Here is a 13423-nt window from a genome sequence, read left to right as displayed (position 1 = left end):
GGGAGGTCAACACACCAAAGGAGGAGAAAGGGATATCAGGAGGTACCTATCACCATCTTATTTACCTATCTCTAGGACCATCTTATTTTGTGAATTTGAAACCAGAGTTGCAGCTGCAAAGTGGAATCAGCTGAGAGTCCAGTTTCTGTCCTATGTAATCAAAGGCATTAGGAGGAATTTTATAATTTACCCTCCAGCTGTTCAATCGGAGAGGAGAGGAAGCTGAGGGAAATAATATTAGTCAAAGCTTTAGTTAGCAATGTATGAAGTGATGAGCTTATCTTGGGAGAAACATCTACTAACCTTTCAACTCAGATTCCCCACCCTCCCTATTCACTTGGTTACCATTCTTGTTCTAGTCTCTCATTCAAGCTCTCCTGAGCCCTTCTGGACACTATCTTAGTGCCTTACTTACAGTCATTCCTTTATTCAATCCATCTTCCTGATAGATGCCAAGATAATGTTCTAAACCTTCAAAAAGATCATGTTGACCATGCCATTCCTTTATTCAACAAGCTTTCATATCTATGGCATTCATCCTTGCAAAGTCCTGTGTTCCAAGTTTTTCTTCCTCCCTTTTCCCCACACTCTTCCCCTACACAGCAAGAAATCCAACTGTTAAACACATGCAATTCTTCTAGACATATTTTCACATTTATTTTGCTGCACCAAAAAAAAATCAAATCAAAAAGGAAAAAAAAAAGAGAGAAAGAAAGGGGAAAAAACAAGCAAACAACAAAAAAGATGCAAATACTACTAGATAGTGATGGCTCTCTCCATCACAAGTCCATTGGAATTGACCTGAATCACCTCATTGTTGAAAAGACATTAGAGTTGATCTGATGGTTTTTAGGGAATTTTGCTTGCTTTTCTTGTTTTCTGTAATAGGGATTTGAAATGTTTTGAAATGTTCTCTTGGATCTACTCATTTCATTTAACATCAGTTCATGTAAGTATCTCCAGACCTTTCTGAAATCATCCTGCTGATAGTTTCTGATGGAATAATAATATTTCATAACATATGTATATATATATATATATACTATAAGTTATTTCATAACATATATGTTATTTCATAACATATGTATATATATACATACATATGTATAGTATATATATATATATACTATAAGTTATTCAGCTATTGCTCAATTGGTGGGCATTCACTCAATTTCCAGGTCCTTGCCACTATACAAAGGATTGTTACAAACATTTTGCACATGTGGGTCCTTTCCCCTTTTTAATGATCTCTTTGGGATGCACTGTATTCCAGTAGAGACACATTGGCTCAAAGGGTATGCATAGTTTGATAGCCCTTTGGGCATAGTTCCAAATTGCTTAAGAGACTTATTTTTAATTATTTTTTTACATGCATGTTATTTCAGCCAAACCAAATGACTTGATGTTCCAAATTTGGCATCTCACTTCCAATATTCCTTTTCATAGGCTTGCCTATTGTTTAAAAATATATAATTTCTTTACCTTTGCCTCTTGAGATCCTTAGCTTCTTTCAAAACTTACCTTGTTTTCTCTTTATACATGAAGAGTCTCCTGATTCATTCAGGTTTTAGGGAATTTTGCTTGCTTGTATTGTCTTCTGTAATAGATATTTGAAAACTAACTAGCATTCTGAGATTTTTAGTTCAGAACAAACATTTAGGACTATTACTTTCTCTGGATCAGAAGGCAGACTTAAGTAGTGCTCTGGATTCTTAAAGGGATAGACACAATATGTGAGAAACAGATTTAGTATTAATGGTAACATGCTTAACAAAGATCTTCACCAGTATCATAGATGATATTCAACTATCCTTTCACATATTATATGCTTAGTAAATGCTTGTTGACTTAATTGTATTGACTAAATAAAAGAGGAATTGCCTGTTAATGGTATAATGACCATATTTCCTTTTAGTAAATGGCATTGTGGCTAATTACATCATGCCACAGAACACTATAGGGTCTCTACAATGAGATTCATTGTAATTTAAAAGATATTTGCCCTGTCAACACTGTAAAAATAAAGTAGAATAAAACTTCAAGAGCTAGGTAGCATCAATGAACATCCTTTGCCTTGCACAGAATTTAAGAAGCCAAATTAAAAATAATTATCAGTATGGGGGAACCAAAAAGGTGAAACTAAAGATGAGTGACACTGAGTTGTGGCAGAGAAGGAGTTAAAGTGGGCCGTGGGATTCTGGAAGTGTCTCAGAGCAATGGACTTGGGCTTAAAGCTATCCTTATATTCACTTCATTTTTTTAAAATAATATTTTATTTTTCCAAATACATACAAAGATAGTTTTCAATATTCACCTTTGTTGTTGAAAACTATCTTTGCATGTATTTGGAAAATAAAAAAGCTATTATTAAAATTTTTTTAAATTTACCTTTTTAAAACCTTGTGTTCCAAATTTTTCTCCCACCTTCTCCCACTACACCCCTCCTCAAGACAGCAAGCAATATAGAAACTTGTGCAGTGCTTCTAAATATATTTCCATGTTTGTCATGCTGTACAGGAAAAATCAGATCAAAAGGGAAAAAATCACAAGAAAGAAAAAAAGAAGCAAACAAACAACAACAAAAAGGTGAAAATACTATGATTTGTTGATCCACATTCAGTCTCCATAGTTCTCTCTCTGGATGTGTATGGCACTTGCCATCACAAATCTATTGGAATTGTCTTGAATCACTGCTTTGTTGATAAAGCCAAATCCATCATAGTTGTTCATCATAATTTTTTTGTTACTATGTGCAATTTTTTTTGGTTTAGCTCATTTCACTCAGCACCAATTCATGTAAATCTTTCCAGATTCTTCTGAAATAAACCTGCTCATTGTTTCTTACAGGGCAACAATATTCCATTGCATTCATATTCCATAATTTATTTCGCTACTCCTCAAATGATGGGCTCCACTCAATTTTTAGTTCCTGACCACTACAAAAATGGCTGCCTCATTTTTTGCACATGATATTCACTTCACTTTAAGAATTAAAGGAAATCCCTCCAAATGTCTTCTCTTTTTTTAGTTATATATTCTCTGATTTCTTTCTAAACGTTTCTTATATCCTGATTTTGCCTCAAACATAAAGAAGCTAGCTAGAAAGACACAAAAATGTATGTTAGAACAGTCATACCTCAAATCTTTACCTGAATGTAAGGAGTTTCCCAGACCGGGGGCTCTGAACTATTTGATTGCTCTAATAATTTTCTATCTGATATAAATTTCAGAAAACAGCAAAAATAGAGCCCTCATGGATCAAAAGATCTTTACTTTGCCCTTAGGCTAAAAAAGTTAGTGGTTGTAACAAAATGCTATTAGTTCAACAGTCTCTGAAGTGAAAAATAAAAGGTTGTGGGCAGACCATAGTAAAATTCAGTTCTGTCCATTCAAAAAAAGGAAGATGCAGAAAAGATGGGGAGCTTTCCACTTAAAAAGTGTTATTAGTGTTACACTTAAACTTCCTTCAGTAGAATGCAAATTCACTGAGAGCAGAAATTATTGTTTATTTTCTTTCTATGCCCTGTGTATAAGATAACATTAATGCTTTTAGTTGAAGTGAATTTTATATTAAACTATAGCATTAGTCACATAACTGCCTAATATAAAGATTTTAACATATACTCCATTATTTGTTGATTACAAGAAAGCATTTGACTCTCTGGAGCAAAACATATTCTCAAAAGATTTCCTCCAGCAAGATATCTCAGATATTCATGTTAAAATCACATAAGAATTTAAAATCGAGGTAGAGATAATGTTGTTCAGTGATACATTTAGTATTAATGGTAACATGCCTAACAAAGATCTTCACCAGTATCATAGATGATATTCAACTATCCTTTCACATATTATATGCTTAGTAAATGCTTGTTGACTTAATTGTATTGACTAAATAAAAGAGGAATTGCCTGTTAATGGCATAATGACCATATTTCCTTTTAGTAAATGGCATTGTGGCTAATTATATCATGCCACAGAACACTATAGGGTCTCTACAATGAGATTCATTGTAATTTAAAAGATATTTGCCCCGTCAACACTGTAAAAATAAAGTAGATAAAGAACCATAATTCTCTCTTAGTACCCTGGTGATATTATTATGGGAATGTGAGATACTGGAAGGAACTGTAGATATTTTTACTCTTGACATTGAATTTAGTAAGGGTCTTCAAAAAAAGTATAGCAAAGGAGAGACATGAGTAAATCAAGAAAGACTTTATACACTTGCTGGTCAAGATTGCTTCAAAGACAGGAATTTATGACCATTTATTGCCAACTAACCAAAAAGGGAAGCCAAAGGCCCAAAGGAAGGGAGCTGTGAACGGTATGGTCCAAACATAATGGGAACCAATGAAAGCAATATATCGTGGAATAAGCTGGTGAGCCACTAGCTTCCTCTTGTGCCCTGGACTCCTTGAGTATCCTTTGGTTCCCTCAATGAGGCAATGACCATTGGTCATTTATTTAATTCTCTACCTGGACAGTCTCAGATATACTTTTATCCCTGATTTTTTGAATGGCTGTTATACTTTTTCCTTTTCTCACTGACTGTCATGTAAGGAAAATAACAAGCCTATACTATAAGGATGGAACTGACAGAAAAAGATAAGTATCACAACAGTGATGATGACAATAATTGCCATTCATATAGCACTTTAAAGTTTGCAAAGCATTTTGGGACCTCAGAAAAATTCAATGAAGTAGATACTATGACTATATTTATTCTAATTATTCAGATGATATATTTACAAAAATATTCCTAGCAGCATTGTTTGAAATAACAAAAGATGAGAACTACCCATGTATCTAATGAAGGGGGAATGTATGAACAAATTACAGTAAATGAATGTAATGGACTAATAAAATTCTTTTTCAACTCTAAATCCTATAACCCTACAAGTTATTAAGGAGAAAATATTATCACAAAAAATGACAGAATAAAGAGAAATGGGATAGATGTAAATGGTGTAATATGAAGAAAGATTTAAAGAGGGTTATAGAGAATTATAGAGGTTATAAAGAATCTATATATACATATTATATATATTAATGTATAATTGTGTTTTTGTTTTTTGAGTATTTGTGTCTTGATGTTCATTAAGTTCACAATACGAAACACTGAATTATCCTAATTTCAGCTAATGTAAAGAGAGTTTTTCTTTAAAAAAAACAAAAGATGCCCCCTTTAAAATATTTCATTGTTTCCATTTGATTATCTTTTTAAAAATATTACTCTCACTTCCCAATGACTTCCTTATCCCACTCATCTCAACAAGATTTTTCCTTATAATAGAGAAGTATATTTAAACAAAATGAATCCTCATTACATCTATATCTGACAACGTTTGGTTCGTTCCATATCTATAGATTTTCACCTCTCTTTAATGAGGTTTAAACATCACTGTTAATCTTTGGAAATCACATTTGGTTAGTACCCTGATCAGAGTTCTGATAGGGTTTTTTTCAGTATAGGTTATTTTACAATATTGCAGTTTTCCTAAATTCTTTCAAAATCTTCATATTCATTGTTTGTTAAAACACTCATTCCATTATATTCATGTATCATAATTTATTTAGCCTTTTCTCAATTGATAAACACCTTCCTTTCAATTCTCAAGTGTTTGTGTTTATAAAGAACCTTTCCCTCTCTCCTGGAGTTCAAGTAATCTAGTAGTAATATTGCTTGGCCAAAGTTTTTTTACTCTTATTAGTGTAAAGTTAAGGTTGATCCTATCCCATTTTAGTTTGTAATTAAGTGAGAATATATTCCGCTCAGTTTTATGCTATAGACTAATTGATTGAACATGTTTGACCTTGCACCAAGATTATGTTTGCATAGCCTAAGGAAAGTAGACCATACTTCAGGATTGTCTATAAATTATCAAACAAGTTGAGAAGAAATTGAGAAAGGATTTGAGAAAGTGAGTTTCCAGAATCTCACTGAAGAAGAATAGCCAGAGGAGGTGATGTTGGAGGGAAGGAGAAACTGCAGCTTCTTCTCCAGTTTTACACAGATCTGTCCCTATCTTACTCCTTATTCCACTCCCTACTTTTGGCTGAAGAAAGATCTTGCAAGCTTGGAAGTATCTGGACCATGATGGAACTCCTATCTTCCTGTTGGTGAACTAACCACATCCCTGGATCAACCGATGGCAATAGCTGCTATGGGAGCTGAAGACAGATGAATGAAGTTTTGCCATATTAAAGAAGGACTGGAGCACCACACAAATAGAAGAAATGCATATATAGCAATCAGGAGCTTTGCCTCACCTCTTTGACATAACGTCCTCTTAAACTTGAGCCCACTCTCCCTTTGACTTTTTTGTATTTGTGGGAGGGTATGCCACAGGTTTTAATGGAATGGGGGATAATTTGTGCCACCTTATTCAATGCTCCTTTCTAAAAGCTATTTAAAGCTGGCTTCTTAAGTGATTCTCAACTGAAAATCTCAGAGGAGAACACACTGTGGAGGCTTGAGTAAATGACATTAGAGAATCTTGAGGAGGAGATGTAACTAGCTTAATTTTGGCACATACCATTATCAGCATCATCTGATACCTAATTTGTCAGAGTGAGAGATGGGATACAGATCATCACAACTTATATGGATTGTACAAGTGTAATTCCAATTTTATTTTTGCTGAGGTAATTGGGGTTAAGTGACTTGCCTAGGGTCACATAGCTAGGAAGTGTTAAGTGTCTGAAGCCATATTTGAACTCAGGTCTTTCTGACTTCAGGGCTGGTACTCTATCACTGTACCATTGGCTGCCCCCCAAATTGTTTTTTTTTAAAAGGAGATCAATTAAAAGCTTCCAATAATATATTAGTGTGCCTGAACTCCTAAAGCTATTCTGGCATTTACCATTTTTGTATTTTGTCATCTTTGTAAACCTGGAAAATATGAGGGCAAATCATACAATTTATATTTCTCTTGTTGGTGATTTAGGGAGTTTCTATAAAAATTGTTAACAACTTACATTTCTTCTTTAAAAACTACCAATTAATAACTTTTAAATCATTTATTTACTGGAGAATGTTTTGGTTCTTACATATTTATATCAATTCCCTATATATGTATCAAACCTTTATTTGCGTTAATTTCTGTGAACAAAATGTTCAAGAATTAACAGCTTCAAAAGAAAACTCTTGAAAATTAACTGGATTAAGAATCTTGAAATATTCAACTGGAAGGGACCATTTTTATCAACATTAACAGATTAATGATCATTAATTAATTGACATTTGGCACAAAAAGGAGGCTTAAAATTCAGATAATTCATAGGGAAAGATGGGTAAGCAGAGAGTGATTTGGATATTTATACTCTCCTCATAACCCATTTCAATCCCCACTGAATTCCAAAATCTCCTGAACTATACCTAACTGGTGAAAATTTCTGAATAACTCTTTTCTATGCACTTATAGTAGATAACTGTATCCTTTCCTACATGACAACAGAATGATTTCTTAGCAAAAGACCATAAATTAACTGGTAAATATTTCTTGCTTATCTATTTCTGTGTGTCTACTAACAACCCTTTTTTCACTATTGTTTACTGATCAATCCATCACAGACTAATTTGGAGTGTGCAATAACCCTCTTCCTTTTCCCTGCTCCAGCACCTATTGTTGGGCCAAAACACTTACAGATCAACCATTCCAAAGTTTTATAGATAAAGAAAATTAAATTAAGAATACACAGCTAAGTACAGATCTCCTTATTCCCAAGCAAGTTTTCTTCCTATTTCTTATAAGCAACAGCAATAGAATTAGCAGATATTTGAGATTGAATCCTATCTTTTATACTTCGTGCTGAATGACCACTACAAAGGCATTTAATTTCTGAGCCTCATTTATACTATAAATAAGATGAGGACAATCATACCAACAGTATCACTCTCATAGAATTGTTGGAAGGATCAAATACAATACTACATTAAAAGTTCTTTATAAACCTCAATATTGAGTAATTGTCAGCTATGACTGTCATTATTGTATCATATTATACAATATCATATAAAACCAAATACAAAGACTACTGATCATATCAGTTTATTATTTCCATCAAATTATTATAACCATCTTAACCACATTCAAACAAACTTAGCTACTAAAAGCCCCAGAGTACCTCCTTCTAACATAATCTTACCTAGTATAGTCCCACAGCTTAGACTCTGAAGACTGATAACAATTCCATCCCATGCATTCTAGAAAGGAAGAAAAATTTGATATTTCTCCCTTTATTTTACCTATTCAGAAATTCTCATGATTTGGAGCAAGTTTAAGTGGAAGAAGTAGGTGGAAAATGATATATCAGGACAGATAGGTGCTGCAGTGGACAGAGTGCTTGTCCTGAGTAAGGAGGACATGAGTTCAAATATGACCGTCAAACACTTACTAGTTGTGTAACCATGAGTAAATCACTTAACCCTCATTGCCTCCCTCCAAAAAAAAATGATATGTTGACAGGGAGAGAAGAGAGTTTTAAGGAGTTTCAATTGTGGGTTTTGTTGAGGGAGCACTGTCCCATTCAGGTACTCATATACCTCTGGAACAGCTGAAGGACTTTTGGGGATGGAAATCCCCACCCACAATGTAAGAAACACTTTTTTTTTTTTTTTTTTTGGATTAAGAAGTTCCCCAATACCCACATAAACTAAACCCACTAGTCTGGCCATTACTCATTTCCTGTAAAAGTGGTGTCTAGTTCATCTTGACCTTTTTAGCCTGAATGAGTGCAGATTTTTATCACCACAGTTAAGCAGACTTTGGGCAGAAAACTCAGGAAAGATTCAAAGTCCTATGTCTTTGCCATGCCACTGTGTTTATTGTAAATGCCACGGACATTTTTATTGGTGCTTTTCTTGGCCACATCCTGGGTGAATCAACACCAGAAAAAAATACTTTTCCGCCAAACTGAAGTTTAAATCTGTAAAAGATGTTATTTCTGATTCTTGAGAACTCTGCTTAGAGCATGCCTCTGAGTTACATACACCCTTTCCGGTCTTGTGTGAAGTCATTCATATAACCTGAAGATTGGTCTGGCTTAGCGATGGTGTTAGTGTTTGTATCTATATTCATTTGCTCCAACAATTCTGGTCTTGTTTTTGCTTTGGCATTCACAGTTCTAAGATTTCTCTTTTAGAGGAAATCTAGTCCTGTTGTGTCATGTATTTATAATAGCATGTACCTCTGTATTGTTATTTGACAAATAGAGAAACCAAAGCCATATAAATGTGTTATCTTTGATTTCCTCTTCTTTGCTGTCAATGTGCAAGGCATTGAATGTTGAATGTTTTTTGTTTTAGTTTTAGTTTTCACTTCCCAGGTAACACTCTTATGCTAAAAGTCAGTCTGAATTATGAGTCTGAGTCCTAAACCTGGATTAATCAGGAAATCTATTGATGGTCCCACTTATGACTCACTGGAATAATTAAACATAAGTTATTAAAGTATACTCCCTCTTTGAGCCAAATAAAAGAAATAGATAATCCTTTTATTTGAACAGAGCAGAAAGTTGTTGGTACCACTCCCTCCCAAAGATACCAAACTAAGATTTATGGATGAATGAATTAATAAAATGAAGATTGTCTAATTATTATAACATTTATTAACAAACTGCCTATGAAAATCATATCAAAATCTGTCCAGCACTTTCACCTAACAATGACAAATTTACAAAAATTAGATTCCTGAAAGAATTTCAGTTTGTCTTAAAAATGATATGCTAATTCAACTAATTAATTGTCCCCCTAAGTTGCTAACATAGTTCTTCTTTAAATGGTAATTTAGAGCTTTCATAAAGTGGATCAACTCTTTTCATTATAACTTCTAGACATTTTTTATTTTAGATTTTTACATCTATATTTCTATTTTTATAAGTATTTTACATTTATATTTTATTTTAGATATATAATGTAATCTATAACTTTTTTAAAATGGTAATTTATTTTCCCAAATACATGTGAAGATAATTTTCAATATTCATTTTTGTAAGCCTTTGTCTTCCAAATTTTTCTTTTTTCTTCCCTTCTCTCTCCTCTCCCCCCATAATAGATTAAATCTATGCAGTACTTTTGAACATTTTTCCATATTTGCCATATTGTGCAAGAAAAATCAGACCAAAGGGAAAAAATCGTGAGAAAGAAACAAATAAACAAAACAACAACAACAAAAGACAAAAATTGTATGATTTCATTCAGTCAGTTTCCATAGTTCTCTCCCTAACTATGAATGGTTCTTTCCATCCCAAGTCTATTAGAATTGCCTTGAATCATCCCATTGTTGAATCAAGTTAATCACAGTTGATTATCACATAATCTTGTGTACGTTGTGTACAATATTTTCCTGGTTCTGCTCACTTCACTCAATATCAACTCATGTAAGTCTTTCCAGGTTTTTCTGAAATCAGCCAGCCCATAATTTCTTACAAGGCTATAATATTCCATTTCATTCATATACCATAACTTATTCAGCCATTCTTTAAATGATTGGCATTCACTCAACTTCCAGTTCCTTGACACTACAAAAAGAGCTGCTACACCCATTGCGCATGTATGTCCTTTTCCTTTTTTTATTATCTCTTTGGGATACAGATCCAGTAGTAAGCACTGCTGGATCAAAGGATGTTTATAATCCTTTGGGCATAGTTTCAAATTGCTCTCCAGAATGGCTGCATCATTTCTGAACTCCACCAACAATGCATTAGTGTCCCAGTTTTCCTACATTCCTTTCAATATTTATCATTATTTTTCCTGTCATCTTAACCAATCTGAGGGGTGTGAAGTTGACTCATATTCTTTAGCAAAAAATTGAATGCAAGAAAAAAAAGTACAGAAAAGAATGATCTATCGACATAGATTAATTTTTACAGTATACACAAAATCATCTAATATCATAAATATTTTAAATTGAGTTTAGCTTCCCTAAGTATTTTAACAAGTGTATCCCACAATGGGTTTCATCTCAGTAAGTGGTATAAAATAAGAATTCCATGTACATAATTTTAAAGGGCAGCCAACACTCATTCTCTTGCTTGTATACCAAATATTCACATATTATTGAATCAAATTTTACATGTCAAATCTCTGCTTTTCTACTCAAAGAACATTTTTTTTTTTTAAAAACTTTTATGGTCACTAAGTTCTGGTCGAGAGATAATATATTCTCATTAAGAAGAGGAATAAAAATGAGCATTTTCAAGTTAGCATTTAATCAAACTCAAAGATTCTATACCAATTTTCCATTCTGGAGCTGATTAGTCCTGTTTTATTTCCCTCCCTTGGTTAATTCAGCATTTTCATAAGGTATAATCATAATTTACCCACCTGAGTCATGTGACCTATCCAAATACAAGTGTAATTAGGAGAATATGATCATATTCATGATCACATGAATAGCCCCCTGAGTGCTGAATTCTGGAGAGAAGCCAGGAGAAACATAAAATAGAGTAGCATGAAGAAAATAACAATCAAAACAAGAAAAAAAAATTGGGCAATTTCTTGGCTAGAATAAGGGCAAGATGAGGATGTAAAAGACAAAATGACTGACAATTTAAAATGTTACCATTAAAATGTCCAGTTTAGCAGAAAAAATGCTTTGAAATATCCTGTGACTTATTTTGTTTAGTTGTTTTTTAATCATGTTCAATTTTCTGTGGCCCCATTTGAGAGTTTGTTGGCAAAATTACTGGAGTGATTTTCCATTTCTTTCTCCATTCCATTTTACAGATAAAGAAACTGAAGAAAACTAGTGTTTAAGTGACTTGCCTAGGATCACACAGCTATTAAATATCTAACAGATTTGAACTAAGGAAAATGAGTCTTCCCGATTCTAAATTGACATTCTGTCCATTGTGTCACCTAAAATAAATAAAAGCAATCTACATGTACAAAATCAAATTTTATCATTCCTTCCGCCACAACACTTTTCTCATTCTTCTCTACACTTATATCTTTTACAAGAAGCCTTTCTTGAACCTCTACTTGCTAGTGTCTTCTCTTTTTTGATTATCTCCTAATTCATCATATATGGATCTTACTGGTAGATAGTTGCTTTCATGCAGTCTCACTCATGAGACCAGGAGTAACTTGAGAGCAAGGATTATCTTTCCCCTTTCTATTTATCCCAGTGCTAAATTAGCTCAATGCCTGGCACAGAATGTCTTTCTCAACTAACACATATATTACCCTAATTCAAATGTTCAATAATCTCTTTCCTGGACAAATGCTTTAGTCTCCTCATTGTTGCCCACTTTCCATATTCCAATCAATACAGAGTTATCAAGGTGATATTCATGAAGAAAAGATCTGAATATATTACCCCCTCTACTTACTAAATCAGTGACTCTCTTTTATCTCTGTTATCAAATATAAACTCTTTTCACAATCTTTGTCTTTACAACCTGGCCTCATTCAATTTTTCCTGGATTTTTAAAATCCAGTTTGTTATTCCAACATTTATTTAATGTCAATATTTCGTTCTTTCATGCATATCATAGTCTAGACAAAATGGCTTTCTTACTGTTTCTTATAATTGGTAGTCTGTCCCCTATTCTTATCCCTTTACCTTTATTGTTCCCTATGCCTGTGATGCACTGCCTTCTCCTTTCTCCTCTCTCCAGGATGTTAATTCAGGCTCAGTTCAAATGTGACCCTAGGTAGGGAGAGTCTTGCTGTTTCCAGGCACTAATTCCTTCTTCACAAAAGTATTTTGTATTAAACCCATGAACAGTCATTTTCTCTCCCCTAATTAGATAGTAAAGTCATCAAGAGGAGGAATTGTTTTAAGTTTGTTTCTATGGCCTCAATGAATAGCACAATAACTGGCACAAAGTTGCTTCTTAATAAATGCTTGTTGGAACACTGATGGATCAATATTAGACATAAGAGAACAACAAAATGATGTGAACTGAAATATACTCTGATTGAGGGTTATAAATTATGAACCAAATGATCTCTTGGAGGTCTGAATTCCATTAGGACTATAAAAATAAGATTTCCTGACTTCTACTTCTCAGCCTTGAAAAGAATAACAGGTTCCTGCTTCTAGGTCAAATGGGAACAGTGAAAAGAATCATTTTCTTCACCAGCTCATAAACTCATATTAGCTCTCAATGAAACTTTGGTGATGAGATAGATCAGTATGATTTAAATGAAAGTTCAGACATTGAAAGAGGTGTGGGACAACATGAGAAACACTGGGAACTGGAAGTTTGAATTTATAAGATAGGAAATGATGAAATAAAATTAGTTTTATAGTCATAAGGAGAAGAACTAGGGTTCTCTGCCCCCTTCAATATAGTCATAGAATAGAGTCAGATATAAAGAAGTTCTAATGAATCCAAAAAATATTTAACACTATGATCTTTTTATGAACTGTAAAACTTCTCTGATTGAATCAAAAAAGTATCAAGAGGATAG

This window comes from Sminthopsis crassicaudata, chromosome 3, assembly GCF_048593235.1.
Source record: "Sminthopsis crassicaudata isolate SCR6 chromosome 3, ASM4859323v1, whole genome shotgun sequence".
Classification (NCBI taxonomy): domain Eukaryota; kingdom Metazoa; phylum Chordata; class Mammalia; order Dasyuromorphia; family Dasyuridae; genus Sminthopsis; species Sminthopsis crassicaudata.
The sequence above is the reverse complement of the archived record's forward strand: the minus strand, read 5'-3'. Positions refer to the sequence as shown.